Source organism: Triticum urartu, chromosome 2, assembly GCF_003073215.2.
Source record: "Triticum urartu cultivar G1812 chromosome 2, Tu2.1, whole genome shotgun sequence".
Taxonomy (NCBI): Eukaryota; Viridiplantae; Streptophyta; class Magnoliopsida; order Poales; family Poaceae; genus Triticum; species Triticum urartu.
This window is the reverse complement of record NC_053023.1, coordinates 457556660-457577202: the sequence shown is the minus strand read 5'-3', so window position 1 is coordinate 457577202 and position 20543 is coordinate 457556660.

The window sequence follows — 20543 nt, the reverse complement described above, 5'->3', positions numbered from 1 at the left end:
TGAACTACATGCACATGCTCCAGTGCATAAAAACAGGTTCAAAAATCAAATGTGTGTCCTTGGTTGCAAGCTTAGGTCACATGCAAGAAATGAGAATGAATGTCAAACACCTTGACACTGTCGCTCGGCTGCTAGCATTGAGATACATGGTTTTAAAATTCTGGTAAATCAAAAACTTGTCTGAAATTCATGAAACTTGACACGATATCATGGAACGGCATCAACATTCCGTTGTAAAAATATTGTTCCATTTGGTTTAGGTTTGGGTATAAGCTTCTCGCAAACCAGAGCTTCTCACAACAAGCCTGATGGTTTCGGTAGGGAATGTGCCACCTTTGGGGACAAAACGATATCTGTTGCTTCTTCTTGCTTTCAATTTTTTCTAGTATCGACATAGAACAACATGAGTGTTGTGTCAATTTTTGGGATTTTTCAGGGTTCGCTTGGACATTTTTATACATTAACTGAGTTTTCTATGCATTTATGTGCATAGTTCAAATTTGAACAACATGCACATGCTCCAGTGCATATAAATGGGTTCAAAATTCAAATGTGTGTCCTTAGTTGCATGCTTAAGTCCCATGCAAAAAATGGGAATGAATGTCAAACACCTTGCCACTATCGCTCGACCGCTAACATTTAGATACATGGTTTTTAAATTCTAGTAAATCGAAAACGTGTCTGAAATTTATGAAACGTGACATGCTATCATGGAACGGCATCAACATGTCATGGTAAAAATATTGTCCTATTTGGGACTGGTTGGGGTATAAGCTTCTCACAACAAGCCTCATGGTTACCGTAGGGAACGTTTCACCTTTCTGGAAGAAACGATATTTGTTGCCTCTTCTTGATTTTAGTTGTTTTTCTAGTGTCAACATAGAACAACAGGAGTGTTGTGTTAAATTTTGGAATTTTTCGGGGTTCATTTGGACATTTTTTATACATCAACTGAGTTTTCTATGCATTTATGTGCATAATTGAAATTTGAACTACAGGCACATGCTCTAGTGCATATAAGTTGGTTGAAAAATCAAATATGTGTCCTTGGTTGCAAGCTTAGGTCCCATGCAAGAAATGGGAATGAATGTCAAACACCTTGACACCGTCGCTCGGCCGCAAACATTGAGATACATGGCTTTTTAAATTCTAGTAAATCCAAAACTTGTCTGAAATTCATGAAACTTGGCATGCTATCATGGAGCGGCATCAACATGCTGTGGTAAATTTTTGTCCCATTTGGGGGCAAGTTTGGGTATAAGCTTCTCACAAACCAGAGCATATCACAACAAGCCTGATGGTTTCGGTAGGGAACGTGCCACCTTTGGGGACAAAACGATATCTGTTGCCTCTTGCTTTCAAAAAATTTCTAGTGACAACATAGAACAACAGGAGTGTTGTGTCAATTTTTGGGATTTTTCGGGGTTCACTTTGACATTTTTATACATTAACTGGGTTTTCTAGGCATTTTATGTGCATAATTCAAATTTGAACTACATGCACAAGCTCTAGTGCAGAAAAATGGGTTGACATATCAAATGTGTGTCCTTGGGTGCATGCTTAGGTCCCATGCAAGAAATGAGAATGAATTTCAAGAGATACATTGTTTTTAAATTCTAGTAAATCCAAAACCCGTCTAAAATTCATGAAACTTGGCATGCTATCATGGAATGGTACCCGACATGATGTGGTATTTTTCATCTCCATTTTGAGAGAAGGCGCACTCAAATAACAGCCAACAACGGCATTTTGAAACAAATAGCTGCCACTTTAACATCTCAAACATTTTGTATAATTTAAATCGTGTGTGTTTTGTTAACCATTCACGTGACGCCACATGTCGGTGTCAAAACCGGCGGATCTTGGTTAGGGGGTCCCGAACTGTGCGTCTAGGCCGGATGGTAACAGGAGACAAGGGACACAAAGTTTTACCCAGGTCCGGGCCCTCTCGATGGAGGTACAACCCTACGTCATGCTTGATTAATATTGATGATATGGGTAGTACAAGAGTAGATCTACCACGAGATCGAGGAGGCTAAACCCTAGAAGCTAGCCAATGGTATTATTGTTGATGTGTGTGTTGTCCTACGGACTAAAACCCTCCGGTTTATATAGACACCAGATAGGGTTAGGGTTACATAGAGTCGGTTACAATGGTAGATGATCTTCATATCCGTATCGCCAAGCTTGCCTTCCACGCCAAGGAAAGTCCCTTCCGGACACGGGACGGAGTCTTCAATCTTGTATCTTCATAGTCCAGGAGTCCGGCTGAAGGTATAGTCCGGCTATCCGAACACCCCCTAATCCAGGACTCCCTCAGTAGCCCCTGAACCAGGCTTCAATGACGACGAGTCCGGCACGCATATTGTCTTCGGCATTGCAAGGCGGGTTCCTCCTCCAAGTACTTCATAGAAGACTTTGAACACAAAGATAGTGTCCGGCTCTGAAAATTAAGTTTCCACATATTGCTATAGAGAGAATAATATTTACACAAATCCAATCTGCTGACGTATTCCGTGGTGCGACATCACACCACGGCCAAGCTTTTATTCGAACCGTTTTACTGTCCCATCTCAGCGCGTTATGCGAGGCGGTTTCCTTGGCACGTCTTATTAAAGCAGAGATCGTGTCCCCTTATTCCGGGATTCTCATCAATACGGGCGTGGGTAACCCAACCGCGCCATCGATTACGGCGCTTGGAGATAAGCGAGTTTTATTAGGCTGGTGGGGACATGTAGCTGCGTCCACCCATATAAGGGGATAAAGATCCACCTTTTCACCTACGCCTTCTTCCTCCTTCGCCTATCCATTCTTGCGCACTCAAGCTCCAGCGCCCAAGTCCGCACTCCCAACCTCAACCTTCTCCAGTCATGTCCGGAGTGGGAGGCAAGTGGATGGTCTCCTCCGTCACGGAGGGACATATCAAAAAGCTGAGGAAGGCCGGATACCTGTCTAACGACATCGCGTACCGGCTCCCCGAAAAGGGGCAGCTCATCCCCACCCCTAGGCCCCATGAGAGGGTGGTGTTCCTCCCCCATTTCCTCCGCGGACTGGGCTTCCCTCTCCACCCATTTGTCCAGGGGCTCATGTTCTACTACGGCCTGGATTTCCAAGATCTGGCCCCGAACTTCGTCCTCAACATCTCGGCTTTTATCGTCGTGTGCGAGGCCTTCCTCCGCATCTGCCCCCATTTCGGCCTATGGCTCAATACTTTCAACGTCAAGCCGAAGGTGGTGCGCGGCAGCCAGGCGGAGTGCGGAGGCGCCATGGTGGGCAAGATGACCAACGTCCTCTGGCTCGAGGGCTCCTTTGTGGAGACCCTGAAGGGGTGGCAATCGGGGTGGTTTTACATCACCGAGCCGCGCGGCACCGAATGGGTCGCGCCCCCCGAGTTCCGGTCCAGACCCCCAATGCGGCTCACGTCCTAGAAAGAGATGGGCCTGTCGTGGGGTAAAAAAGGAGAGCTGACCGGACTCCAAACATGCGTCAAAACCCTGGTGGACAAGAAGCTCAAACTTGTCAACGTAGTCCAGGTTATGCTCATCCGCTTGATCCTCCCGGGCCAACAACGGGCTTTCAACCTGTGGGAGTTCGACCCGGCACGGCACCAGACTCTGAGCAGGCTCTTTGACACGACGTACGAAGATGCCTGGAAGATGCTTTTCAAGGGCGCCGAGGCTCCCGTATCCGCTACTGAGGATCGCGCATTCAGTGCACAGCGTCACGCTCTCGCGGTAAGCTATTTTTTTTCCTTTTACAGGGTATCAGTTTTTCATAGTTTGACTCCATGCGGGATCTAATCTCCCTTACCTTTGACAGGATTGGCAGGTGACATCTGGACAGATCAACTGTCCGGCTCCTTTGCCCAAAGGCCCAGCGGATGCTCGCTTGGCGAAGCTGCTGGTTCCGGCACCCTATGTGGTGCCGGAGAAGAAGGTCAAGAAGAAGGCCACGGGGACTCGAAAGAGTGCCCGACGCCCGGAGGTGTCGGATTCATCATCCGACGAATCCAAGACGAATTCCTCCCGTGAAGACGAGGAGGAGGAAGAAGAGACCCCTCCCCCTCCAGCGGGGGAAGGGAAGAAAAGGAAGGCCTCCCCAACTGGGGAGGCCGAAGGGTCCAAGAAGGGGAAAACCCATCCTCCGGACTATTCCACCGACGCCGACGGCGGCGGAGAGGAGTGGGCGCCTAGGGCCAAGCCCCTGGCCAAATCGTAAGTATCCGGATACCAGAGTAATTCATAGTATTCCTTTATTTCACAGCTTTCCCTCATGTCGAATATGTTTATGCAGCCCACCCAAAGACCGGCTCGACGCGTCGTCGAGCGGCTCACTGGACTCGTCGGACGTGAACTCACTTCTGACGGCTTCCTCCCCCCGCCCTACGGACGACACCAAAGTGTTGTCCCAACAGCTTCCAAGCCGGGGGGAGGTGGTCCTGGAGGCGCCGCAAGGCGACCTCCCGGATTCCAGGAGCAAAGGGGATGAAACCCCTCGGGGCTCCAAGTCTGGCTCTAGGCCGGACACCACTCCGGAACCTTCAAAGGTTCCAGAGTCCGGCGGGGGACCTCCTTCCAAGAGGAGCAAGTCCACCGTGCCAGCAGCCCCCGTCCAACCGGAGGCGCCAGACAATATGTTGGAGGCGCTCCAAGGCGCCTCCATCGACGAGGAGCATAATAGCGCGGTGGTCCAGAAGGTTCAGTCCGCCAAGAGCGGACTGACTGAAGCTTGTACTAGCCTTTTGACAGGCTTTGAGGTAAGTAAAGAATGTGTAAATAATAGTACCGCATAGACAGTAGCCCCTGATGCTCTGTTTGGCATTCGGGAAGAAAAGCCGAATAGAGGATCAAATAGAATTCGTAGGAGTCTAACAAAAATGAGTCAATATACATATGCAGGCTTCCCTGCTTGCGTCCGCCGCACTGACTGCGGAAGTGGACGCGCTAAAGCAGAACCTCGAGCAGTCCGAGCAAGAGCTCGAACGTGCCAAGAAGCAGCTCAAGGACAATGAAGGTAAGAAATACCTTGTTAAAAATATATATAAAAAGGTGCAATTGCAAAGAATGGCAGGATTATCGTGGCTAATGTAGGGGCCTCGTCTGATGTGGCGACCCTTAAGCAAGCGCTGGTCGAGACCGAGAAGAGTGCGGCCTCGGAGCGCACCGAGCGGGAGAAATATGAGGCCGAGGTTGGCAAGGTGCGGCAAGAGCTCCAGGCTCTCATGGAAAAACATGAGAGTTTGGAGCTTAACTCGAAGACGCAAGCGTCCGAGCTCGTGGTGGCTATTGAAAATGCCAAATCTGCCAAGGCCGAATCCCAGAAGACCCTCCAGGAGTTGGATGAGGTGAAGAAGATAGCGGCGGGTAAGGCATTCTTTATGAAAAGCAAACACATAAACGTGAGTTACTTGTTACTTACCCGAATCCGGAGCTCTCCAGGAGCGTTCGCAGATCTTCCCCGGAGTGTATCCGATGCCGCCGCATTCTACCGAGCCGAGGAGGGCAGCTCGACAGAGAAGGTGTTCTGGTCTCAGTATACTGAGGCCGGACACCCCGTGCCCCTGAGCGACCAGCTGAAGCAACTGGTTGAGCTCCACAAGGCGGCCGAATAGGCCATAAAGGGCCTCAATGTTCGGCTGTGGCCTGGAGGGGCTCTGCCTGGGACCTATTTCGGGCTGGTGCGGCGGTTGGTGGAGGCCTGTCCAAGGCTCGAAGTCATCAAGCACTCCGTCTGCATTGAAGGTGCCCGTAGGGCCCTTGCCCGTGCTAAGGTGCACTGGGGCAAGCTGGATGCTGAGAAACTTGTGAAGGATGGGCCACCGCCGGGGAAAGAGCATCGCAAGCCCGAGAATTACTATAAGGATGTTCTGAAGGGTGCCCGCCTTGTGGCGGATGAATGTTCTAGGGATGTAATTTTTGAGTGAAACTTGCTCGTTTTGTCCTGTGCGCTGAAAACTTGTTTATATGCGCTAAGCAATGCTGTTAGAATTTAAAATATTACCTTCTGTGTGGCTGTTTATCAATTCTGAGAGATGGCGAGTCGTCGGCTTCTGCCCCCGTGCCGCTAGTGCCAGGGTGTTTGGGGATAAACCTGAGCGCTCTTTTTCCCATGTTTGGTTCCTTCGAGGGAGGCGCTCAGCCCAATGAACAAGGCAATCGGACTATAATGCATGAACACTCTCACTTAGCCATAGAATTCTATAATTTTAAATTTCGGCAAAGCCCCTGGTATTCGGAAGACCGAATTCGGGGCGCTATCCACTCCTTGGCCGGACAGAGCCGTCTCCTCGCCCTAAGCGGCATAAGTCTTTAGGGACTCGAAAAAACCTCTCGAACAGTGACCAGCTCTCACTTCATCATGACAGTCAGTTTTAGCTTTCTCCACTGAGGTGCTCGACCCAGCTCAACCGGGGCACAATCGCAGTGGTTCTCCTAGTGCTACCTTAGCCGATATAGCGGAACGTAAGGCACCAAAACATAGGAGCCGGGAAAACCCAACTATTGACCCAAGACATGATTCGGAGCCGATGCATATAATGCTATAAGTTCGGGGTGCTGCACTTGTTAAAGTGTTCGGACTTCTCACACCATATTGAGGGGTACTAAAGCCCCAGGCGTATTTTGGCCGTACCAATGTGTACGGGTGCAACATGTCATTAAGGAACATATATAAAGAAAAAAGGTAATGCAAAAATAGACGAAAGCTATGCATTGTTAATTAAGAAGGTGTGCAATCAAGGCAGAATGATACAAGTAATGCGATAAGTGGAAGGTTGGACTAATTAACATGTCCATTCCAGGAGCAAGATGCGGAATAGCATGCGGAACGGGTATACTGCTCGTGATAGAGACCACCTGGGAGTTCCGTAGTGCGACGTGGCTTGTCTGCTTCCCTGGTTCTTGCATCGTTTGTGCGGAAATTGAACTGCCGAATAGGCCTTCCGAAGGATGAAGTCCTGAAAGTAAGAGAAAATTAAAAAATCGGCAACCCCTGGTACGGTTTAAGCCGTGTTTTGGGCGTGCCGTGATGGTGCCCCTCCCCCTGTGCCCATGGTATCTCTAGAGCGTAGTTATGTATGCGAAGTACTGGCGTCGCCTTTTTGCGAGGGTTGGGGTTGGGGCCGCATTGCTACGCCTGCTCGGATCATGCCACGCGGTCTTTGTTGTAGGTTACTCCGGGCGCGCTTGACGGTGTCCGGTCATTTAGTGGCCGGACTGGAGAACTGCCTGGAGAGGCTGCTTTGAACTTCCGCTGCAAGGGCCGCCATGTGCTCCTCTGTTCGGAGGGAGCGTTCGGTGTTTCCATTGACCGAAATTACTCCTCGAGGGCCTGGCATCTTGAGCTTAAGGTATGCGTAATGCGGTACCGCATTGAACTTAGTGAATGCGGTTCGCCCGAGCAGTGCGTGATAGCCACTGCGAAACGGGACTATGTCGAAGATTAACTCCTCGCTTCGAAAATTATTCGGAGATCCGAAGACCACTTCAAGTGTCACTGAGCCTGTACAGTTGGCCTCTACACCTGGTATTACGCCTTTAAAGGTCGTTTTGGTGGGCTTAATCCTCGAGGGATCTATGCCCATTTTCCGCACTGTATCCTGGTAAAGCAGGTTCAGGCTGCTGCCGCCGTCCACAAGGACTCTAGTGAGATGAAATCCATCAATAATTGGGTCTAGAACCAATGCGGCGAATCCGCCATGATGGATGCTAGTGGGATGGTCCCTTCGATCAAAGGTGATCGGGCAGGAGGACCATGGGTTGAACTTTGGGGCGACTGGCTCTACCGCGTATACGTCCCTTAATGCGCGCTTCCGCTCCCTTTTGGGGACGTGGGTTGTGTATATCATGTTCACCGTCCGCACTTGTGGGGGAAAACCCTTCTGTCCACTGTTGTTCGACGGCCGGGGCTCCTCGTCGTCATCGCTATGCAGCCCCTTGTCTTCATTTTCGGTGTTTAACTTGCCTGCCTGCTTGAACACCCAACAATCCCTGTTGGTGTGATTGGCCGGCTTTTCGGGGGTGCCATGTATCTGGCACAAGCGGTCGAGGATTCGATCCAAAGTGGACGGGCCCCTAGGATTCCTTTTGAATGGATTTTTCCGCTGACCGGATTTAGAGCCTCTGAATCCGGCATTAACTGCCGTATCCTCAGCATTGTCGCCGTTAATGCGGCGCTTCTGCTTGTTGTGACGCGACCTGCCACTACTGTCCCTGGTGTCCGAATTACCAAGGTTCTTGGTCATATTGTTGCTACGAGCAAGCCAGCTGTCTTCTCCCGCGCAAAAGCGGGTCATGAGTGTCGTGAGTGCTGCCATAGATTTCGGCTTCTCCTGTCCAAGGTGCCTGGCCAGCCACTCGTCACGGATATTGTGCTTGAAGGCTGCTAGGGCCTCAGCGTCCGGATAGTCGACTATTTGATTTTTCTTTGTTAGGAACCGTGTCCAGAATTGCCTGGCCGATTCCTCTGGCTGCTGAATTACGTGACTTCGGTCATCGGCATCTGGGGGTCGCACATAAGTGCCCTGGAAATTTTCGAGGAATGCGGCTTCCAGGTCCTCCCAACAACTGATTGATCCTGTTGGCAAGCTGTTAAGACAATGCCGAGCTGGTCCTTTAAGCTTGAGTGGGAGGTATTTGATGGCATGGAAATTATCACCGCGGGCCATGTGGATGTGAAGGAGATAATCCTCAATCCATACCGCAGGATCTGTTGTGCCATCATATGATTCGATGTTTACGGGTATGAAACCCTCGGGGATTTGATGATCCATTATTTCGTCTGTAAAGCAGAGTGGGTGTGCGGCGCCTCTGTACTGGGCTGTATCATGACGTAGCTCCAATGAGCCTTGTCTACTGTGTTCGGCCCCGCCAAATTTGTGGCCGGCGTGACGGTTACCGTCTCGAGCTGTGGGGCGCCCACGCGATTCGTAGATCGATCTTGTTTGCCTTGCCTTGTCCTCCAACATGTCTCGTAAGTCCAGCGCATATTCCCATGCCTTGGTATGGGGTGCGGCTTGAGTGGAGGGCCGAGAGGCCTCTCTATCGCGACCACGAGGTGGCCGGTCGGCCGCATCCATTGCTTCCTCCTCTAATCGGGGTAGCAACCTGCGCTTTGGGTAGCTCTTGGAGGGGCGTTCGAGTTTATGCTCTTCGGCCGCAAGGACTTCAGTCCATCTGTCGACTAGCAAATCTTGATCTACCCTAAGCTGTTGCTGTTTTTTCTTGAGGCTTCTTGCCGTGGCCATAAGCCTGCGTTGAAAACGCTTTTGCTCGACGGGATCCTCTGGCACGACGAATTCGTCATCGTCGAGGCTTGCCTCGTCTTCGGAGGGAGGCATATAATTATCGTCCTCGACCTCTCTGTCTACCGCTCTCTCGTGAGGGCTGGTTTCTCCATCCTCCTGTGCTAAATCTTGCTGGAGGGGGTTTTCTTCGGCGCTTTCCGGAGTATTATTATCTCCCGTGCTGGAATCACCTTGTTTGTTTTGGCGGGATTTTGAGCGGCGCCGTTGACGCCGGCGCTTAGGCTGTTTCTTGGAGGGGTCATCCTCCGCTGTTCCATCGCCATCTCCCTCTTTTGGGGTGTCCACCATGTATATGTCATACGATGAGGTGGCTTTCCAGGGCCTAGTAGGCGCTGGTTCTTCATCATCAGCGTCCATACCGTTGATGTCTTCGGAGTCGAAGTCGAGCATGTCGGTTAAGTCGTCGACAGTGGCTACAAAGTGGGTGGTGGGTGGGCTTTGAATTTCTTCATCGTCCGTACCCCAACCTTCCTGACCGTAGTCCGGCTAGGGCTCTCCTGATAAAGAGAGAGACTTTGGTGACTTCAGGATATCGCCGAAAGGCAAGTGCTGAAAGATGTCCGCGGCAGTGAACTCCATGATCGGCGCCCAGTCGGATTCGACTGGCAGGGGCACGGAGGGTTTGGAGTCCGGAGAGGAGTTCGGCTCCTTGGAGTCATGAGTCTCGCAGAGTACGGGGCTGGTGCTTGGCTCAATCGCCATTGGGGTCGCAGCCCCAGAGGTGGCGTCCAACTGCCCATCCTCGATCGGCGCAGTTGGCTCCGAATTAAGGGTCGGAGCCGATGCGGGTGCGGCCTCCAGGGCACTGTTCAGCGGCAGAGCTAGATCTTGCTCGTCGTGACAGTGCGGCGCGCTCGGTAGTGGCTCGAATCCGTCTAAGATCATGTCCCCACGGATGTCAACCGTGTAGTTTAAACTTCCAAATCTGACCTGACGGCCAGGGGCGTAGCTTTCGATCTGCTCCAGATGGCCGAAGACGAAGATCTGTCCGGGGAGGAAGGTCTCACCCTGGACTGCATCGCTATCGATGATCGTCGGAGCCATCGAGCCTGACAACGATGACACAGAGGAACTCTCAATGAAAGCACCAATGTCGGTGTCAAAACCGGCGGATCTTGGGTAGGGGGTCCCGAACTGTGCGTCTAGGCCGGATGGTAACAGGAGACAAGGGACACAAAGTTTTACCCAGGTTCGGGCCCTCTCGATGGAGATAAAACCTTACGTCCTGCTTGATTAATATTGATGATATGGGTAGTACAAGAGTAGATCTACCACGAGATCGAGGAGGCTAAACCCTAGAAGCTAGCCTATGGTATGATTGTTGATGTGTGTGTTGTCCTACGGACTAAAACCCTCCGGTTTATATAGACATCGGATAGGGTTAGGGTTACATAGAGTTGGTTACAATGGTAGGAGATCTTCATATCCGTATCGCCAAGCTTGCCTTCCACGCCAAGGAAAGTCCCTTCCGGACACAGGACGGAGTCTTCAATCTTGTATCTTCATAGTCCAGGAGTCCGGCTGAAGGTATAGTCCGGCTATCCGAACACCCCCTAATCCAGGACTCCCTCACCACACATCACTCTTTAATGGCTAGGAGATGCCGTGCGGATAGCTGCTTGACTGAACGGGAGGCCTGCGAGCGCACTCCGATGTGTAGACTGACCGAGAGGCGTGCAAGCTGTCCTCCAGTGCGTAGGCTCACCGGGAAGCATGCGAGTTGTACGCTGCTCAGGCTCATTGGGAAGCGAGCCCTTTGACTTCCATGGCTGCCTGCCTTGCTCGCATCCTCTCCATTAATGGAGCCCAAGCTATTGTTTAATACGGCCGGCCTTACTGTTTGCTGCTACCTCTTGAGCATGCGTTGGTTTTCCCTTGAAGAGGAAAGGGTGATGCAGCAAAGTAGCTTAACTATTTCCCTCAGTTTTTGAGAACCAAGGTATCAATCCAGTAGGAGACAACACACAAGTCACCTAGTACCTGCACAAACAATCAAGAACCTCACAACCGACGCGATAAAGGGGTTGTCAATCCCTTCGCGGCCACTCGCAAAAGTGAGATCTGACAAAGATAGTAAAGTAAATATTTTTGGTATTTCTATTGTATAGATTGGAAAGTAAAGATTACAAAATAGTAAACGAGATGCAATGTAAATAAAAGAGATGCAAATATAATAGGAAAGAGACCCAGGGGCCATAGGTTTCACTAGTGGCTTCTCACAAGATAGCACGTATTACGGTATGTGAACAAATTACTGCCGAGCAATTGATAGAAAAGCGCATAGTTATAAAGATATCTAAGGCAATGATCATGAATATAAGCATCACGACCGTTTCAAGTAGATCGAAACGATTCTGCATCTACTACTATTACTCCACACATCAACCGCTATCCAGCATGCATCTAGAGTATTAAGTTCATAAAAATAGAGTAACGCTATAAGCAAGATGACATGATGTAGAGGGATAAACTCAAACAATATGATATAAACCCCATATTTTTATCCTCGATGGCAACAATACAATACGTGCCTTGCTGCCCCTACTGTCACTGGGAAAGGACACCACAAGATTGAACCCAAAGCGAAGCACTTCTCCCATTGCAAGAAAGATCAATCTAGTAGGCCAAACTAAACCGATAATTCGAAGAGACTTGCAAAGATATCAAATCATGCATATAAGAATCCAGAGAAGAACCAAATAATATTCATAGATAATCTTGTTCATAAACCCACAATTCATCGGATCTCGGCAAACACACCGTAAAAGAGTATTACATCGAATAGATCTCCAAGAACATCGAGGAGAACTTTGTATTGAGAATCAAAGAGAGAGAAGAAGCCATCTAGCTAATAACTATGGACCTGAAGGTCTGTGGTAAACTACTCACGCTTCATCGGAGAGGCTATGGTGTTGATGTAGAAGCCCTCCGTGATCGATTCGCCCTCCTGCTGATCATTGGAAAAGGCCCCCAGATGGGATCTCACGGGTACAGAAGGTTGCGGCGGTCGAAAAGTGGTTTCGTGGATCTCTGCGATGTTTCTAGGGTATAAGAGTATATATAGGCGGAAGAAGTACGTCGGTGGAGCTACGAGGGGCCCATGAGGGTGGGGCCACGCCTACCCCCCTTGGGCGCGCCCTCGTGCCTTGTGGCGTTCCAGACTTCAACTCCAAGTCTTCTGGTTTGCTTTCAGTCTAAGAAAGATCATCGTGAAGGTTTCATTCCGTTTGGTATTCTTTTTCTGTGAAACTCTAAAATAGGCAAAAAGAAAAAGAAACTGGCACTGGGCCTCCGGTTAATAGGTTATTCCCAAAAATAATATAAAAGAGCATATTAAATCCCATTAAACATCCAAAATAGATAATATAATAGCATGGAACAATCAAAAAATATAGACACGTTGGAGACGTATCAAGCATCCCCAAGCTTAATTCCTGCTCGTTCTCGAGTAGGTAAATGATAAAAACAGATTTTTTGATGTGGAATGCTTCCTATCATAATTATCAATTTAATTTTCTTTATTGTGGCATGAATGTTCAGATACGAAAGATTCAAGAAAAAAGTTTAATATTGACATAAAAATAATAATACTTCAAGCATACTAACAAAGCAATCATGTCTTCTCAAAATAACATGGCCAAAGAAAGCTATCCCTACAAAATCACATAGTCTTGCTATGCTCTATCTTCATCACACAAAATATTTAAATCATGCACAACCCCGATGACAAGTCAAGCAATTGTTTCATACTTTTGATGTTCTCAAACTTTTTCAATCTTCACGCAATACAATGACCGTGAGCCATGGACATAGCACTATAGGTGGAATAGGATGGTGGTTGTGGAGAAGACAAAAAGGAGAAGATAATCTCACATCAACTAGGCGTATCAACGGGCTATGGAGATGCCCATCAATAGATATCAATGTGAGTGAGTAGGGATTGCCATGCAACGGATGCACTAGAGCTATAAGTGTATGAAAGCTCAAAAAGAAACTAAGTGGGTGTGCATCCAACTCGCTTGCTCACGAAGACCTAGGGCATTTTGAGGAAGCCCATCATTGGAATATACAAGGCAAGTTCTATAATGACAAATTCCCACTAGTATGTGAAAGTGAAAAAATAGGAGACTCTCTATCATGAAGATCATGGTGCTACTTTGAAGCACAAGTGTGAAAAAAGGATAGTAGCATTGTCCCTTCTCTCTTTTTCTCTCATTTTTTTAATTTGGGCCTTTTCTCTCTTTTTTATGGCCTCTTTTTTTCGTCCAGAGTCTCATCCCGATTTGTGGGGGAATCATAGTCTCCATCATCCTTTCCTCACTGGGACAATGCTCTAATAATGATGATCATCACACTTTTATTTACTTACAACTCAAGAATTACAACTCGATACTTAGAACAAAATATGACTCTATGTGAATGCCTCCGGCGGTGTACCGGGATGTGCAACGATTCAAGAGTGACATGTATGAAAGAATTATGAAGGTGCCTTTGGTTAGTAGGTTAGTCCCAAAAATAATATGAAAAGGTATATTAAAGCCCATTAAACATCCAAAACAGATAATATAATAGCATGGAACAATCAAAAATTATAGATACGTAGGAGACGTACCAAGCATCCCCAAGCTTAATTCATGCTCGTCCTCGAGTAGGTAAATGATAAAAACAGAATTTTTGATGTGGAATGCTACCTAGCATAATTCTCAATGTAATTTTCTTTATTGTGGCATGAATGTTCATATCCGAAAGATTCAAGACAAAAGTTTAATATTGACATAAAAATAATAATACTTCAAGCATACTAACAAAGCAATCATGTCTTCTCAAAATAACATGGCCAAAGAAAGTTATCCCTACAAAATCATATAGTCTGGCTATGCTCTATCTTCATCACACAAAGTATTTAATCATGCACAACCCCGATGACAAGCCAAGCAATTGTTTCATACTTTTGATGTTCTCAAACTTTTTGAATCTTCACGCAATACATGAGCGTGAGCCATGGACATAACATTAAAGGTAGAATAGAATGGTGGCTGTTGAGAACACAAAAAGGGGAAGATAGTCTTACATCAACTAGGCATATCAACGGGCTATGGAGATGCCCATCAATAGATATCAATGTGAGTGAGTAGGGATTGCTATGCAACGGATGCACTAGAGCTATAAGTGTATGAAAGCTCAACAAAATAAGCTAAGTGGGTGTGCATCCAACTCGCTTGCTCATGAAGACCTAGGGCATTTTGAGGAAGCCCATCGTTGGAATATACAAGCCAAGTTCTATAATGTAAAATTCCCACTAGTATATGAAAGTGACAACATAGGAGACTCTCTATCATGAAGATCATGGTGCTACTTTGAAGCACAAGTGTGGTAAAAGGATAGTAACATTGTCCCTTCTCTCTTTTTCTCTCATTTTTTTATTTGGGCCTTTTTCTCTATTTTTTTATGGTCTCTTATTTTCTTTGTTTTTTCTTTTCATCCGGAGTCTCATCCCGACTTGTGGGGAATCATAGTCTCCATCATCCTTTCCTCACATGGGACAATGCTCTAATAATGATGATCATCACACTTTTGTTTACTTACAACTCAAAAATTACAACTCGATACTAGAACACAATATGATTCTATGTGAATGCCTCCGGCGTTGTACCGGGATGTGCAATGACTCAAGAGTGACATGTATGAAAGAATTATAAAGGTGGCTTTGCCACAAATACGATGGCAACCACATGATCATGCAAAGCAATATGACAATGATGAAACGTGTCATAACAAACGGAACGGTGGTAAGTTGCATGGCAATATATCTCGGAATGGTTACGGAAATGCCATAATAGGTATGTATGGTGGCTGTTTTGAGGAAGGTATATGGTGGGTTTATGGTACCGGCGAAAGTTGCGCGGTACTTGAAAGGCTAGCAATGGTGGAAGGGTGAGAGTGCGTATAATCCATGGACTCAACATTAGTCATAAAGAACTCACATACTTATTGCAAAAATCTATTATTTATCAAAACAAATTACTTCGCGCATGCTCCTAGGGGGTAGATTGGTAGGAAAAGACCATCGCTCGTCCCCGACCGCCACTCATAAGGAAGACAATCAATAAATAAATCATGCTCCGACTTCATCACATAACGGTTCACCATCCGTGCATGCTACAGGAATCACAAACTTTAGAACGAGTATTACTCAAATTCACAACTACTCAACTAGCATGAATCTAATATCACCATCTTCATATCTCAAAACAATCACCAAGTATCAAACTTTTCATAGTATTCAATGCACTTTTTATGAAAGTTTGTATTATACCCATCTTGGATGCCTACCATATTAGGACTAATTTTATAGCCAAAGCAAATTACCATGCTGTTCTAAAAGACTCTCAAAATGAAATAAGTGAAGCATTAGAGATCAATAATTTCTATAAAATAAAACCACCACCGTGCTCTTAAATATATAAGTGAAGCACTAGAGCAAAAAATTCTAGCTCAAAAGATATAAGTGAAGCACATAGAGTATTCTAATAAATTCTGATTCATGTGTGTCTCTCCAAAAGGTGTGTACACCAAGGATGATTGCGGTAAACTAAAAATCAAGGACTCAAATCATACAAGACGCTCCAAGCAAAACACATATCATGTGGTGAATAAAAATATAGCATCAAGTAAAGTTACCGATGGACGAAGACGAACGAGGGGATGCCTTCCGGGGCATCCCCAAGCTTAGGCTTTTGGTTGTCCATGAATTTATCCTTGGGGTTCATTGGGCATCCCCAAGCTTAGGCTCTTTCCACTCCTTATTCCAAAATCCATCAAATCTTTACCCAAAAGTTGAAAATTTCATAACACAAAACTCAACAGAAAATCTCATGAGCTCCGTTAGTATAAGAAAATAAACCACCACTTCAAGGTACTGTAATGAACTCATTCTTTATTTATATTGGTGTTAAACCTACTGTATTCCAAATTCTATATGGTTCATACCCCCCGATACTAGCCATAGATGCATCAAAATAAGCAAACAACGCACGAAAAACAGAATCTGTCAAAAACAGAACAGTCTGTAGCAATCTGTTACTTTCGAATACTTCTGTAACTCTAAAAATTCTGAAAACTTAGGAAGACCAGGACAATTTGTATATTGATCTACTAAAGTTGGAATTGGTATTTTATCGCTCTCTGGTAAAAAATGAAAATTATTTTTGTAAGTGCATACTTTCTGTTTTTATCAGCAAGATCAAACAACAATCACCCAAGAAGATCCTAAAGGCTTTACCTGGCACAAACACTAATTGAAACATAAAAAACATAGTAATAACAGAGGCTAGATAAATTATTTAATACTAAATAGGAACAAAAAGCAAAGAACAAAAATAAAATTGGGTTGCCTCCCAACAAGCGTTATCGTTTAACGCCCCTAGCTAGGCATAAAAACAAGAATAGATCTAGGTATTGTCATCTTTGGTATGCAATCCATAAGTGGCTATCATTATAGATTCATAAGACAATTTAATTTTCTTCCTAGGAAAGTGTTCCATGCCCTTCCTTAACAGAAATTGGAATCTAATATTTCCTTCTTTCATGTCAATAATTGCAGCAATCGTTCTAAGGAAAGGTCTACCAAGAATAATAGGACATGTAGGATTGCAATCTATATCAAGAACAATGAAATCTACGGGCACATAACTCCTATTTTCAATGATAAAAACATCATTAATCCTTCCCATAGGTTTCTTAATGGAGGAATCCGCAAGATGCAAATTTAAAGAACAATCATCAAATTCACGGAAACCTAGCACATCACACAAAGTTTTTGGAATTGTGGAAACACTAGCACCCAAATCACACAAAGCATAGCATTCATAATCTTTAATCTTAATTTTAATAGTAGGTTCCCACACATCATAAAGTTTTCTAGGGATGGAAACTTCTAGTTCAAGCTTTTCTTCATAAGATTGCATTAAAGCATCAACGATATATTTAGTAAAAGCTTTATTTTGGCTATAAGCATGAGGAGAATTTAACACGGATTGCAACAAGGAAATACAATATATCAAAGAGCAATTATCATAATTAAATTCCTTGAAATAAAAAATAGTGGGTTCATTGCTATGTGAAGTTTTGACCTCTTCAATCCCACTTTTATTATTTTTTGCATCAAGATCTAGAAACTCAGAATCATTGGGACGCCTTTTAACTAAAGTTGACTCATCCCTAGTCCCATCTTTATCAGGATTCATATTGGAAACCAAAGATTTAATAGGAGTCACATCAATCACTTTTATATCTTCATCATTATTATCATCTAGATCTTCCTGTTTAGTGGCCATTTTATTAACTAAGGTGGTTTGCTTATCTGAAATTTGGCCTACTAAATTTTCAAGATGAGCAAACTGAGATTTCAAACATTAAAATTCCTTAGACATATCATCGAGCACTTTATTCATGTACTCCATAAAACTTTTTTGTTCTTTAAGCTCGTTTCTGAAGAAATTATTATGCTCAAACTACAAAGACATAAAGCTTCTAATGTTGTTTTCAATTTCTTCCAACCTTCTAAGGTGAGTATCAACGCTTTTTGGAAGAGTCGTCAAAGCAAACAGGCACACTAACACCCAAGAACACAAGAAGCAAGCAAAAAGAGATGAACGGAAGAGAGGCAAATAAAACGGTAAATTTGTGAAGTGGGGGAGAGAAAAACGAGAGGCGAATGGCAAATAATGTAATGCGAGGGAGAAGAGTTTATGATGGGTACTTGGTATGTCTTGACTTGGCGTAGATCTCCCCGGCAACGGCGCCAGAAATCCTTCTTGCTACCTCTTGAGCATGCGTTGGTTTTCCCTTGAAGAGGAAAGGGTGATGCAGCAAAGTAGCGTAAGTATTTCCCTCGGTTTTTGAGAACCAAGGTATCAATCCAGTAGGAGACAACGCACAAGTCACCTAGTACCTGCACAAACAATCAAGAACCTCGCAACCAATGCGATAAAGGGGTTGTCAATCCCTTCACGGTCACTCACAAAAGTGAGATCTGATAAAGATAGTAAAGTAAATATTTTTGGTATTTTTGTTGTATAGATTGGAAAGTAAAGATTGTAAAATAGTAAACGAGATGCGATGTAAATAAAAGAGATGCAATATAATAAGAAAGAGACCCGGGGGCCATAGGTTTCACTAGTGGCTTTTCTCAAGATAGCAGATATTACGGTGAGTGAACAAATTACTGCCGAGCAATTGATAGAAAAGCACATAGTTATGAAGATATCTAAGGCAATGATCATGAATATAGGCATCACGTCTGTGTCAAGTAGATCGAAACGATTCTGCATCTACTACTATTACTCCACACATCGATTGCTATTCAGCATGCATCTAGAGTATTAAGTTCATAAGAACAGAGTAACGCTTTAAGCAAGATGACGTGATGTAGAGGGATAAACTCAAACAATATGATATAAACCACATCTTTTTATCCTCGATGGCAACAATACAATACGTGCCTTGCTTCCCCTACTGTCACTAGGAAAGGACACCGCAAGATTGAACCCAAAGCTAAGCACTACTCCCATTGCAACAAAGATCAATCTAGTATGCCAAACTAAACTGATAATTCGAAGAGACTTATAAAGATATCAAATGATGCATATAAGTATTCAGAGAAGAACCAAATATTATTCATAGATAATCTTGTTCATAAACCCACAATTCATCGGATCTCGGCAAACACACCGCAAAAGAGTATTACATCGAATAGATCGCCAAGAACATCAAGGAGAACTTTGTATTCAGAATCAAAGAGAGAGAAGAAGCCATCTAGTAATAACTATGGACCCGAAGATCTGTGGTAAACTACTCACGCTTCATCGGAGAGGCTATGGTGTTGAGGTAGAAGCGTCCGTGATTGATTCCCCCTCCGGCAGATCGCCGAAAGGCCCCTAGATGGGATCTCACAGGTATAGAAGGTTGCGGCAGTGGAAAAGTGGTTTCGTGGCTCTCTGCGTTGTTTCTAGGGTATAAGAGTATATATAGGCGGAAGAAGTACGTCGGTGGATCTACGAGGGGCCCACGTGGGTGGGGGCGCGCCTACCCCCCTGGGCGCGTCCACCTGCCTCGTGGCGTTCCAGACTTCAACTCCAAGTCTTCTGGTTTGCTTCCGGTCCAATAAAGATCATTGCGAAGGTTTCATTCCATTTGGATTCCATTTGGTATTCTTTTTCTGCAAAACTCTAAAATAGGCAAAAAAAACAGAAACTAGCACTGGGCCTCCGGTTAATAGGTTAGTCCCAAAAATAATATAAAAGAGCATATTAATGCCCATTAAACATCCAAAATAGGTAGTATAATAGCATGGAACAATCAAAAATTATAGATACATTGGAGACGTATCATTCGCCTCCCGCGGACCACCACCAACGCCATGGTACAGAAGGGTCATTTGCCACTAGTCTTCCATTTTGCTGAAGTCGACTCCAAGCCGAAGCAGATAGAAAATAAGGAGGAATGGGGCCTCATGGACATGGCCCTGAATGAGCTGGCCGTTGCGGTTGCTGCCCTCATGCCGGTCCTAGCTCCCATCCCCGCGCCCGCGCCCGCGCCAGAGACTATCCTCGTAGCATTGAAAGGCTGGTTGCCGAACACTATCACAGAGCTGGAAGCCGCGGCCGTCAGCGAGGTCTCTGCAGACCCACGCAAGCTCGTGTACATGCCAGCGCCAGCGCCCGTGCTCGTGCGCGCCCCTGCACCCATTGCGGTGCCGGTCCCCATGCATTTGCCTGCACCTACGCGCCCGTGCCCGTGTGCGCGCCCCCCTTACCAGCATGGGACACCCCCGTCGACCACTACCTTCCAGCGTCGCGAGTTGCCGTCCTCCCGCGCCCCGCCCGTCGGTCGCGCGATGACATGATGTTTGATTTTCATGTGAAGAACATTATGTGCTGCCTTGAAGATTTCAATAATGGCGTCCCGAAGGACGACAAAGATAACGCTGGCGCCGCACGCCGCCTGTGCCGCCGCCGGAATTAGTTTTTTTTGGGGTTTAATATTATATCTCGAGCATATGAATATAAATTCACAATGTGACTAAATGAAAGATATGGTTTGAACGAACTTGTGTTTTTCTCTCTGAATGTAAAAACTTATAAAACGATTTTCTTAAAAAACGTCAATGGTTTTTAAATATGAAATACTCATCGCAAACGTTTTAGTTAGAACACCCGTATGCAAACCGACAGCTTCC